Source organism: Anopheles arabiensis, chromosome X (assembly GCF_016920715.1).
Source record: "Anopheles arabiensis isolate DONGOLA chromosome X, AaraD3, whole genome shotgun sequence".
Lineage (NCBI taxonomy): Eukaryota > Metazoa > Arthropoda > Insecta > Diptera > Culicidae > Anopheles > Anopheles arabiensis.
In genome coordinates, this window is record NC_053519.1 from 13,512,046 (window position 1) to 13,524,147 (window position 12,102).

Below are 12,102 nucleotides of genomic sequence, written 5' to 3' on the forward strand. Positions count from 1 at the left end.
TCTTAAAATCTTCATTCAGAAAAAGAATCGTAAAAATCAGCCTTCTAAATTCATACACCTTGGGATAATCCCAACTGTATGTTATACCCACTTAGATAGTTGCTCGAAAACTGCTATACAATGCAAACAGCTGACAGGCTGAAATTTCAGCCTACGAACTTAAAACGGAAAGGACCCCATAAACAAAATTTCTTCTTCATAGCACTATGAGGATTTTATATACTGGATAACTGTCATACCCAAGCGTCGCTAGTGTTAGGAGCAGCTAGTTCCAAGTTCGTGGACGTCGGGATGAGATGTTGTCGTTAAAAAATGAAAATTATTTGATTGCTGCAGCTAGTTACTTTAGCTTCTATTTCTAGGCACTATACTACATACAAACTACAAAGTAATTTATAGTTTAAATGGTTAAATTGTTTACAAATATTTATGATAAATTTTCCCCAAAAATGGCTATAAACCTTGGACAAGGTGTTCAACGATTGATTAACTGTCCATTATGATTTGACGCATTATATAAGAGGATAGTTCTTTCCTATGAGGAATGGTTCATATCCCCAGCCTTTACCTTTAACGTGTCATTTCCTTTTCCTTTTATTAAGCTGTTGCTGAAGTCAAGTAGAAGATAAGTTGGGGGCAAGAGTGATTACTCTCATTCGATCATTCTACAGCCCGTTGAAGCAATCCGCCTGTTGAAGCTGGGAGTATATCATACCTTTAACGTTCCAGTACTCCTGTACGCCTCCTAAATATGGTCATACACTATGATACTCAAACGCCGATTTTCGCAAATGTTTAGTAGAGTAAGACAACATGCATTTCCGGTTAAATAACAAGTCATCTGACTCCGATTTTCTGATTTACGTTTGAAATTATTGAAATATAGCTTTTAGAACATTAACTATTCTGTATTCTTCCAGTGGAACTCTTGCCAAATCTTCCGGTTGATTGTTATAATACGGGCTGATTGTAAGATGACGTGAAGGCATCCGCTATTTAGGTTGGACCCCGGTCGCAAAGCAGTTGTAGTGCAGGTTAGTATGTAAACAAATAATTAAATAGCAATACTCATGATACTGCAATAAAATGAGCCTACGTATTCCATTGAGTGATTGGAGTTGTAAGAACATTATGTCAGACACAATTTGAACTCTCTTCAGATAAATCAAGACATCTTGAGATTGCCATAACACCTTAATTCATGCTTGCTTTAGCTTGGGTTTCATAGAAACTCACAAAAATGAAAGTTGGTGCCATCTAAAAAGTCTTCCACGTCTTCATTTTGCTATCGGACATTCAAATCCACAAATCGCACTTATTACGATACATCTCTCGACATCATTGCACAAACGGGTGCTGCTCATTTCACATGTGCAAACACACCGAAAACCCCTGCTTTTGCAGTAACATCGCAGTGGAGAGCATGCATTATGTATGAGGAGACAATTCGCGAACGCTAATGCAGGGCATTAGATCTCCGCGACGGCACCACGCGGTTTCGGCGCAGCAGACGGCAGTGGAGAGTAGCGGACCCCATGGTAAGGTGCGCTACGGTTGATTGAGCGGGATGGGTGAGGGGGGGGGGTGGAACGAGACCCGATTGAATCCGTTGTGTTGAGCGGTGCGGCAGGGGTGACACTGGAGCCGGGACGGGGGTTGCCGTGCAAAAGCGAATCCGGCTTCCGATGACGACACGCGCGGGACAGAAAGATAAACACACATACACACACACACCACCGTCTAACGCTGCTGATCGGGATGTCGGTGCGGTGGGGGAACAAGAAGAACAAGTTGCCGGGGGGGGGGGGGTGAGGGGAGAGGTTGAACTAAACAAAGGAGCACACACACACACTCGCCAAAAACAAAACAAAATAAAAAAAAATCAACCCCAAAAATCTGATCACCGAACCGGTGTTGGTGCAAAGCGAACGGGGGAGCAGCAACAAAAAAAAAAGAAGAGAATCTTAAAGATACTAACAAGACAACACCACGAACCGCCGTTCCGCAGGCGCTTGTGTAAGTGACTTACACGAGTAGGAACATATCGTTTTATTGCCGTTGGCCTCCGCCGCCGGCTTGGTGCGTCTCCGCGCGCGCGCGCGTGTTTGTGTGTTTGGAAGAGAGAGCGCAGAGAGAAAAAAAAATGCACGACATTGCAGACTTTCTATCGCGCACACTTTGGCCGATCGCGATTTGCGAATTTTTGGTCAAAGGCTTTGGAGAGATCCTCGCGCACCTAATCGCGGTTCCGATCACAACAAATCACAACGTGTCGCTTGCCGCACTCACTTGCACTCAGCACGAACACACTGAGCCGGCCAGAGCCGGCAGAAGAGGGCTCAAGGTTATCTAAGCAAAACACACACTCGTTTGTCCGCGGACGTTTGATTGGGGGGGGGGGGGGGCGGTTGGTAGGTGGGAAGGCAAGGAACGATAAGGAAGCTACGACTGTCCGACTGCCGGAGCGTCACACTTGTGTCAGAGCTGTCAGACTCACACAAAAAAACGGTCCCATAGGGACCCTAAATCCACTTACCTGTGCGTGGACAACAAACGTTTGCATTACTTCAACACCACAAGCAAGCGAAAAACAAAAAAAAAACTAACCAAAAGAAGGGCTAAAAAAACCCGGTCCCGGGTGACGACCACCCTCCCCCTCTCCTCCGAACACGGCGATTAGAGAGAGAGAAGCGAGCACGCGCACGGGTGGCTTGACTTGACGCGAGTGCGAGCTGCGCCGTTTTGACACGAGGCCGCAGATCCCGCCGATTTTGCGTGCGTGGGAGATAATGAAGCAAAGGGTTGGAGTGCGGAAGAGGCACAAGAAGGAGAGAAAAAGAAAGAGAGAACGAGAGAGAGAGAGAGAGAGAGAGAGAGAGCGAGAGAGCGCGGAATGCCCTGGTCGCATCGGTGTGTTGGTTGGATTACATTGCGGCACCCGCAAGTGCGTACGTGGGGCGGTGTGCTTTTCCTCTTCTTCTTTTCGCTCTTTTTTTTTTTTGGGAGGGTGGGGGTTGTAATTGTTACGCACTAAAACCCCCGCCGCCCCCCCCCCCTCTCCCATCGTTGCGGCCCTTTTTGCGGACGACCTTCCGACCGCAACCGCCTGGGGCTCAAGCAGCGCGGTGAGTTTTTTTTTTTTGCAAATAGCTGATTCACGCGAACAGCTGTTAGAGCGCTGAGTGCCGCCACCATCCGGTCCGCGCGAAAGGGCGCGAGAGTTTGTGAGCGGTTCTGTTTTGGGAGGGAGGAGGGGGGGGGGCGGTGAGAGTGTGGTTTTTTTTTTTGATATTTCCTTTCTGTCGTTCCAATTTTTGCTGGCTCACTTATACATAAACGGGCGTGCGCGCGCGCGCGCTCTCGCGCCTACTCACGCTCTCGTGACGGAGCGTGGCGTTGGCCAAATCTTCTCCAGGGCCAGTAACGCCCGATCCCGGCAGGCACGCAAGTGCACGACGGCCACACGATTATTGCGGAGCAAACCGACCGTGGTCACTCATGCCCTGAGCGCTGAGCGACCGGTTAGGGCGTGCGTTAGGGGCAGCCAACAGCCAACAAAAACATCGTCGTCGGGGTCGTTACAACGGTCGTGGAATTATGCTGTCCCCGGACAGTGCTGTGTGTGTGTGTGTGTACGTGCACACATACGAACGGCCAGACGGCGTCTGGCCGATCCGGCGTCGGGAAATCGAGGAAATCGAGTGCAGTTTCGCCACCGCCGTCCGTCTCCTTGTTCCTTCCACCATAAAAAAATCACCACCACCCCCGTGGGGCGGGGGGGGAGGGGAGGGGGATAACTATGTTAAATGCCATGACCTTGGAATGCATCTCATCGTTTGCGGCGTGGTTTGCTGTTGCTGTTGTTGCCGCTGTAGCGCTCCTGATGCTGTTTTGTGTCCTTGCACCCGTACCACAACCACCGGCGGAAGAGGGGTGGGTTGATTGATAGGACGGATGCAACCAAGCCCGATGCAATATGGGCTGGTTATGCTTGCGAGCGTTTTGCCACTCGCGCGGCCACTCTCTCGGCACGGGGACAAAATGCGACAATCCGTTTAAATCCATAATAAACACATGAGGCAACGTTTATATTGCGGAAGATAAGTGTCACTTGGTCCGTGCCCTCGGGTGGGGAGAGGATTTTGCTAACAAGCATTGGGGGTTCGCCTGCTCGCTCTCTTTGCTCTGTATCTCTCTTATCCTTTGCCTTGGCAGAGTTTATATTTTATGCTGTAGAAAGTTTATGAGTTTCTGTTTTACGGCGCAGCCTTTTGCACGTAACTTTAAGGATTCACTAATAGGCAGGTTTGTTTGTTGTAAGCTGGTCGAGATGTGTTAGGAGAAAAAAAGTGTTGAAATAGAAATATTTGCTTTGCGAAGGTTATTCCATTTTGGTCGTGAAGCAGCAGCTCCTAAGGATTGACGTTATCTTAAAATTTTATGATTTTATGCCAAGTTGGACGCAGTTTGTTAGTTTTGTAATAAACTAAGTTGAAAAGATGCTTGATACAGCCAGCAGAAATTTATTGCCTTGATCTAATTTTTATTTTAAATTTTTTTTTTAAATATTACAATCCAATATGTCCTACCAATCCGAGCTACCAAAGCTGAACGACTTCCAAATTATGTAACAACCAAAATTATGCAACAACCGGCACAAGGCGAGGATGCATTTCAGACCATTTCCGATGAGGATGTGGTTGATTACGCCATAAGAATGACAATGGGTTCTTAATGCCAGTGTACAATAAAGTAATTCAATGATTTTTTCTTCATTAATGTCTTAAAATCCAGCATCCTGCAAGTACGATAGCAATCGCTTTGTTTATAGAAAAACTACTTTGGTGTCAGTTTTAAGTGTTTTGATTAGTAAGGATAGAATAATGTTTTTATTTATATTCATGAGTGGTTTTTAGACTATTTTTTTGCTAAAGGTAAAGAGCTTCCTATAGATGAATGGTGAAGATAGGTGAAGGTGTGGATGTGAGGTGTTCACCTTTATGCCACTATAGTTCCGGATCCATGCAAATGTCGTGACAACATTACTTCATTGGCATCAGGATCAAATATTTACTGTTTTTTACATTGCAACTGCGAAAAAATTGATGTCTAATCAAGCACACTGTGTTAATCAAGCCTGTGTTAATTACAGGCTTTTTTGCAATGCTGCATTCAGCATTGTGTGCAACCAAAATCATTCCTTCTCGACGATTGAATTACTCCGAAATTCCATAGTTTGACAGTTGGTTTCGCAATTCATATTTTTTTTTAAATTTATTTAATTACGTCATCTAGCCTAAACCTGGACCTAACTGAAATTAACATCATACAAAACATGGAGATAACGAATCACAAACAGGTAGCTATGGCGAAAGTGAAAACGTTCGTCAATATGTGCCACGAAGAATAATTTTTAGATTATTTACACTAACGTTTAGATCGACAGTATTGTATAAAGAGCTATATGCATTAACCATTAGAAGTAAAGCGTCTTTGGAGCTAAATTCCGTCGTCTGTGCTAAATAGATCAGAACGGCCTGATTCTAGCCGTTCAATTCTGTATTTTTGAGTTGGTATCCATATTATTGAAGCAAACTCTAGAACAGGCCTAACTATAGCACAATGTAAGGATTTTAAGGTATATGGATCACTAAAGTCCTTTCCAACACGTAAGACAAATCCTAACAAACGAAGAGCTTTTGAAATACATAACTCATAGTGATCTTGAAGAGTCATTCTACAATCTAGTCGTAAACCTAAGTCACGAACTACATAAAAGCGCGGAACTGAGCTGCCATCTAATGTATAGTCAAATAAAATAGGAGACCTTTTCCTCTAAAACGATATAGAAGAACATTTTTGTACGTTAATACTCCTGTGATTTACAGAACACCAAGAAAAAAAATTAATCAAGCAATTTTGAAGAACAATACAGTCAGCGATGTCAGAAATCGACGTATACATTTTCAAATCGTCATGCAATGGTTTTAAACAATTCGGAAGCACATGGACGATATCATTAATGAAAATTACAGCCAGCAGTGGTCCGAAAATGCTGCCTTGTGGAACCCCCGATGAGTTGGTGAAAGGTGCAGAAATTGAAAATTGAATGAATTGATATGTACCATGATACTTCTATCAATTAAGTAGCTTGATAGCCACTGAACCACTGCGTCGTTAACTCCGTATCTAGATAATTTAGCCAGCAGAGAGAGTATGGTTTACCGAATCAAAGGCAGCATGAATGTCGGTATACGCAACGTCTACTTGTTTTCCGTTATCGATTGAGGTATGCCAAAAAATCAGCAATGACATCAGATTAGTTTCGATACTGCGGTTTGGTAAAAATCCATGCTGATCAGTGGAAAGTGTACGTTTGAATCCGTTCAGAATATGCCGTGAGGTGAGAATCTCAAACACCTTACTGCATGCGCATAGCATGAAAATTCCTCGATTGTTAGAAATTTTGTTTCTATCGGCTTTCTTGAACACTATCTACCTGAACACTATGAACTATCTTGAATATTAATCTAGTTTCAAGTTTAATTAAATCCGTGTAATGGAGCTGTTTGGCTTGGATTTATAGATTATCTTAGCTAGAAATTAGAAGAATAGTAATATGATATGCCATTTAAAGTTGTAATTTAAGTAGCGAAATACCATATCTTATTTTTTAAACAATTTGTTTGTAGAATAAACGGCACAATTGGGTTTTCCCAAAAAGTATTGAACTATATAAGTAGTGATAGGAAAAATGAAGTTTTTGTCGGAATCGCTTCCGCCTAGCTCCGCAGTTTTCTGGAATCGATTCCGGATAGTAGGTATCAGTTTCCGGAATCGTTTTCGGAATCGGCTCGGTAATCGGAATCGACTCCGGAATTAGTTCCGGAATCGGCTCCAAAATCGATTCCAGAATTGGCTCCGGAATCGAAATCGGTTCCGGAATCGAAAATGGCTCTCGAATCGGAATTTGATCCTAAATTAGAGTCGACTTCCAAACGGAGTCAGTTTCGGCATCGCCATAAACATAGGCGTTTGGGTCCAATCATACTACGTATTGATAATCGCAAAAAAAAACCCAACAAGACTTCTTTTATGAATTCAAGAACTTATGCACTTTCCGGAGCTAATTCTAATTCTGGAGTCAATTATGATTCCGTTATCGGGGCAAATTGCGATTCCCAGGTCAATTCCGATTCCGGAGCCGATTCTGATCGCGGAATCGATTCCGGAGCCAACTCGAGAATCGGCACCGGAGTCAATTCTGGAATCGGCTCCGGAGTCAACTTCGGGATTGGCTCCGGAATCGGATCCGAAGTTGACTCGGGAATACGATCCGAAGTTGACTCCGGAATCGACTCCGGAATCGGAATCGGTTTCAGCATCGAAATCGGCTCCGGAATTGATTCCGAACACGGAATCAGAATCGGGTAGGTCCGATTCCGAGCTCCCACCACTATATGTAAGCAAGATTAACAACAACAACAACAACAAAATTAAAAATATAGGTCATTCTTAGTGCTAGAAAATCAATTCTAACTCCATTTATCCTCTTTCCAGGATCAGCGATGTGAATAAATTAGTAACCATTCTTGATTTAAATCATATCATCATGTCTAACATTACTCTTGGGGGCAGGACTCGCGCCCACTGGAAAATCGTTGCCCACCAGCCGACCAACCTTTGTGAAACGGACAACAAAAGGCGAAGCCTCATTTTACATCTAATTAGAGCCCGAATCGAACATTTAGCTCGAAATACTTCAAAAATAATCGATAATGCAACGCTCCGGTCGCGCACTCGCAAACACCGATACAGGCACGCAACCAGTTCGAACCAGACCGCAAAGACCTCGTGGGGCCTCGTCCCGTTCGAAGGCCGGGACACGACAACCAAAACAACACAAAACACACACACACACACAAGGGCGGAAGGATGCAAAACATAATTATGCCGTCCTGCAGCGGTAGCAGCAAAGGGGCACACGGGGGGGCAACAAACAAAAATAATAACAATCAGGCAGTACACACCTGCCAAACCAGCCCCCACCCACCCGCATCCCGCACCTATAGACACTCACGCCAATCGGGTGCGATGGGAGCCGTCCGTGTGTTGTTGTTGCTTTTTTTTTCGGCAGGCCGTTGCGCAATTGTAAGTGAATGTCAAAATCAGTGACTGTTCGATTATCACCTTTTCAAACTTGAATACAAACCCCCCCCCCGTTTGTTCCACCCCCGTTGGCAAAATAACAGGTACTTGACGTCTTCCTCCCCCTCGTTTACACACACACACACACACATTTGCTCGTCCATCACGGCCACGGCTACGGTACGGAACCGTGCACGGCACCAGCGACACACGAGCGCGGCACAGATTCGGCATCCGCGGCACGGCGGGCCTCACTTCCGGCCCATTTTGGGGTCGGTCAAAAGAGGCTTACTTGATTGCCGCCACGTTTCGGCAGGAAGGGTATGGATGGGGCGGGCACGGATGCGGGAGGGCACGCTTGGCAGGTGGATGTTCACGCCAGGAAAATTGATAGACAATAGAAATTAGATATCGTCACGTGTTCATTTCCTGGCCGAGCACCGAGCACGTTGGCGGCGGTGTCTGTGGCGCTCGCGTTGATGTGGCGAGGAGAGGGTGCATAATTTAACTTTGCTTTGTTCCTTACGTGTGATTCGGAAGGAGTGAAAACCAGCAACAACGACAATAACAAAACAACAACAAAAAAAACGGAAAACAAAAACGGACAGACATGAAGGTGATAAAAGCGTAAAAGGGCGCGCAATCAACACGAGCCAGCGCAAAAGGGATTGAGGGGATTCGTAGGGAGAGAGGGGGTGTTGATGTGTGAAAATGTACGTAACATAATCATTAGACCGAAATGCCCGCGGAAGACACCGGTGCGGGATGCAGGACTAGGGAACGTTTGGGAATGGGGTCGCGCGAAAAAAAAAGGCGAAAATTTAAATGGCTTTTCCGACGTTCGCGATGGCGTAGGTGCGAATATTTGACAGCCAGGACAGCCACTCGCACTGGGACCTTCCAGTACCCGCGTTGTGAGGGTGGGCAGACAGGGAAGTCATCCAAGAAAATGCCACCGTTTCCATCAACGGCACAATCGGGCTTATTGTTTTTCGTGAATTGTTTCAAGGCGCGTGAAGGCGCATTTGTCCTGTCCTGCCGGTACCACACACTCTCACACACACACACATGGTACATTCGATGTCGCCGTCCGGGTTGTTTTTAATTTGCATCCACGGGTGTGTGTGTGTGTGTGTCGGAAGCGCCGGGTCCGATGACAGGAGCGAAATCATACGGTAGGCAGGGCTTTACCGAGGGCCGGACAGACACCTCGAAGAATGGAGCTGGGGAGCCTCTCTACAAATCGATGGGTAGGCGGGGAGTGGCGGGCAAACCCTTGTGATTGTGAGTGTTTAATCAATACGTCACGAAATGGGTTTTGATTGAAAAATTACTTAAATTTTCCATTTGCTAGCACCCGTGCCGCGATGGGTTGTCTTTTTTTTTCGTGTTTGGCTTTGGCTAGCGAGAATTCTTCAGTGTCCTGAGCTTGGGTACGGTTCCTTCTCCACCAATCAAAAGCTACAGTACCCACCGGCGCTGCGTGCTTGCAAGGCAGTATTGGAAGGTTTGTTCAGGATGTCTGCTGTTGCATTATTAACCAATAGTTTGGGCTAAGTGTGTCCCTGGGATTTTTCGATTGCCTAAAATCAACAAATCAATATCTCATGGTGGCATCATGGCTGTAGCAAATGAAAGCATACTGTATTATTTTCTACCAAATACCAAATACTGGAAAATGTTTTAAGAAATACTTAATTATATTACCAAAAGTGAATCTCCCAGCAAGACAAACATTGCAGACTTTAAGCGGAGACTCTGATGATATTAGTTCATCACTTATTCTGAATGTTTGGTTGCAAACAGCAGGAATGATGTGGATTTGGACTAAAAATTACTATTTCAGATCCAGTAGCTAAGACCCATTTGAATTAGGGATTACCAGATTTACCAGAAGATCTAGTATTCTGGGATTATTTCTATGAAAGATATACGAGAACGAGTAAAAGCTGCAATATCTATTCCTACAGCGCCCGGAGTATTGTAATTCCCATTTTCACACGGCCCAGTCGTATCCTGCACTTCCCGGAGACGTGGTAAGTTAAGGCTAGTTAGCCTCGATAATAGGGACCTGACTAAGCCAAACACCAAAGATCTTCTTATATCTCTATAACTCTAGATTCATAATGAAAAACACTCAAATCCTTTCCAAAATTCAAGAAGATCCGTTAGCATGTATAATTGATGTAAAGACATGGAAACATATTCTGAATCATAATTTTGTTCAGTTATGATTTGTGCACTTATAAGTTAAGATTTAGAACAATTCATGAAATAGGAACAATTGGAATTTATTGAAGTACACTTTAGATTTGGTAGATTAGATCTTATTTACTCTAAAGTTCTAATCCAATCAATTTCTAAATGGATTCTGTGCAAGGATCTTGTAACATCGCTAAAAGAAATTGAAAAAAATCTCTAAACTAGCATAATAAGCTCTCAATTTCTGGATGATAATAACTCAAAACTGGAAGGCTCGAAATGTGAGTTTTGAGTTAACTTAAAGCCAAAATTAAATGAATGTATGGTTTTGGAGTTCGGGGATTAAGAATTAAGGCTATACAAATGAAAGAATGCTGGTTCGTTTTATCAGAAGTTGCTTAGAACAGAGCGTGTCGAAGTACTATCTGCCGTAATCAGCACATCGGCTACGCATTTTTACGGCCCCACCGACTCTCATTTAGAGTATTTATCTTCCCGCGCATTCGACAGCTGGGCCCATTTGCGAGTAGTGTTTCCTCATCTCGACACACCTGTCAACCGTATGGCAACATCCGATCGGGGCTAACCTTTTTCCGGGCAATCGGAACCCTCGCACCGCCAGGTGGAATGCCAAAGCACCACCCGGTCCGGGGGTGATTGTTGCGTTATTAACTCGAAGCCCATTACCGTGGTTGGGAGGAGGTTTAAGCAGTTTCTACGCTCTTCTTCTTCTTCTGTATTCTATTATCTGGCACTGGTCAGCGCTGGCAGTGAGCGGGTGAGTGAAAATTGATATCATTAGTGAAAATTAATGCCCATCCGGTCGATTCATTGATTCTTTGGCGCTCGCACCAAAGCGTTGCGGTCATTGCGAGTTAGTTTTTTTGTTTGGTTTGGATTGCGCCCACACCAGGCAAGAAGCACGGCTCAATGAGGAGGGCATGGAGGCCTGAAGGAGTAGTTTGTTGAACCAATTATTCTTAGTCTTTTGGGGTTGAGGATGCGTAACATCCCTGTCGCTGCCGCTCTGCTCATTTATTCGATGAGCCGTGCCATGTCTCATTTCCTTCCGCTGGGCTTGACGCTTCGAAACAATAAAATATGATTATACATCATTCCGGGGCCAGAATCAGGCAGACAAGGCACATGCACATAAATATACGGCCAGGGCACAAGGGGTAGGCTAGGCACCGTGTAGACTGTGCACCGAGCAGCCGTCGGTGGCATAGGATTTGGTTGCGTCTAGTCGGCAGAGCGCTGAGGACGGTGGCGATTGCCACATCTAATCGCTTTTCGGTGAGGCATCGTTGGTGGTTGGTAGGGCTTCGGGTATGGGTGTGCGAGGAGAGGTTGTCAGTCGGAATGTAATCATCATTCGGGGTACGGTGACGTACGCGCTGTGCAAAACGTCATAGGGGTGGCGGAACCATCGATTGCCGCCGTGCGTGCGGTAGACTCGTGTGTCTCGGAACACCAACAGGGGTAAGGGGGCCAATCGGTGGGCTTACCCTATGCTGCTGTAATCGAAGGATAACAGGATTGCAAGATTGATTGATGCTCGGTTTTGAATTTGCGAGCTAATTGCTTATTTATAATGCGATCATCGTTTAGGCAACGTCGGACTGGTCGAAAGCCGGGTACGCTGTGTTGTGTTTGGCGTTGTCTAACGGTCGCCCACGGGGGTGCAAGGAATGGTGTATGGTCTTCATTTTTCCCAGACATCGCACAACACTTTGCCCTGGGTGCGTCTTG

General features: G+C 45.3%; 1 protein-coding gene across 10 annotated transcripts in view; it reads right to left on the reverse strand.

Annotated features, from left to right (window-relative positions):
• LOC120906755 (broad-complex core protein isoforms 1/2/3/4/5) overlaps positions 1-12,102 on the reverse strand; it is an 88,563-nt gene that overhangs the window by 57,381 nt on the left and 19,080 nt on the right. The window contains exon 1 of one of the 10 annotated variants that reach the window (XM_040318689.1): positions 2,608-2,751. The exons of 8 other annotated variants lie outside the window; for them this stretch is intronic. The gene's annotated coding sequence lies outside the window, so the exon portion shown is untranslated. Of the gene's footprint in view, positions 1-2,536; positions 2,752-12,102 lie in introns of those variants that run through there. One more of the 10 variants, XM_040318688.1, reaches the window with a different exon arrangement.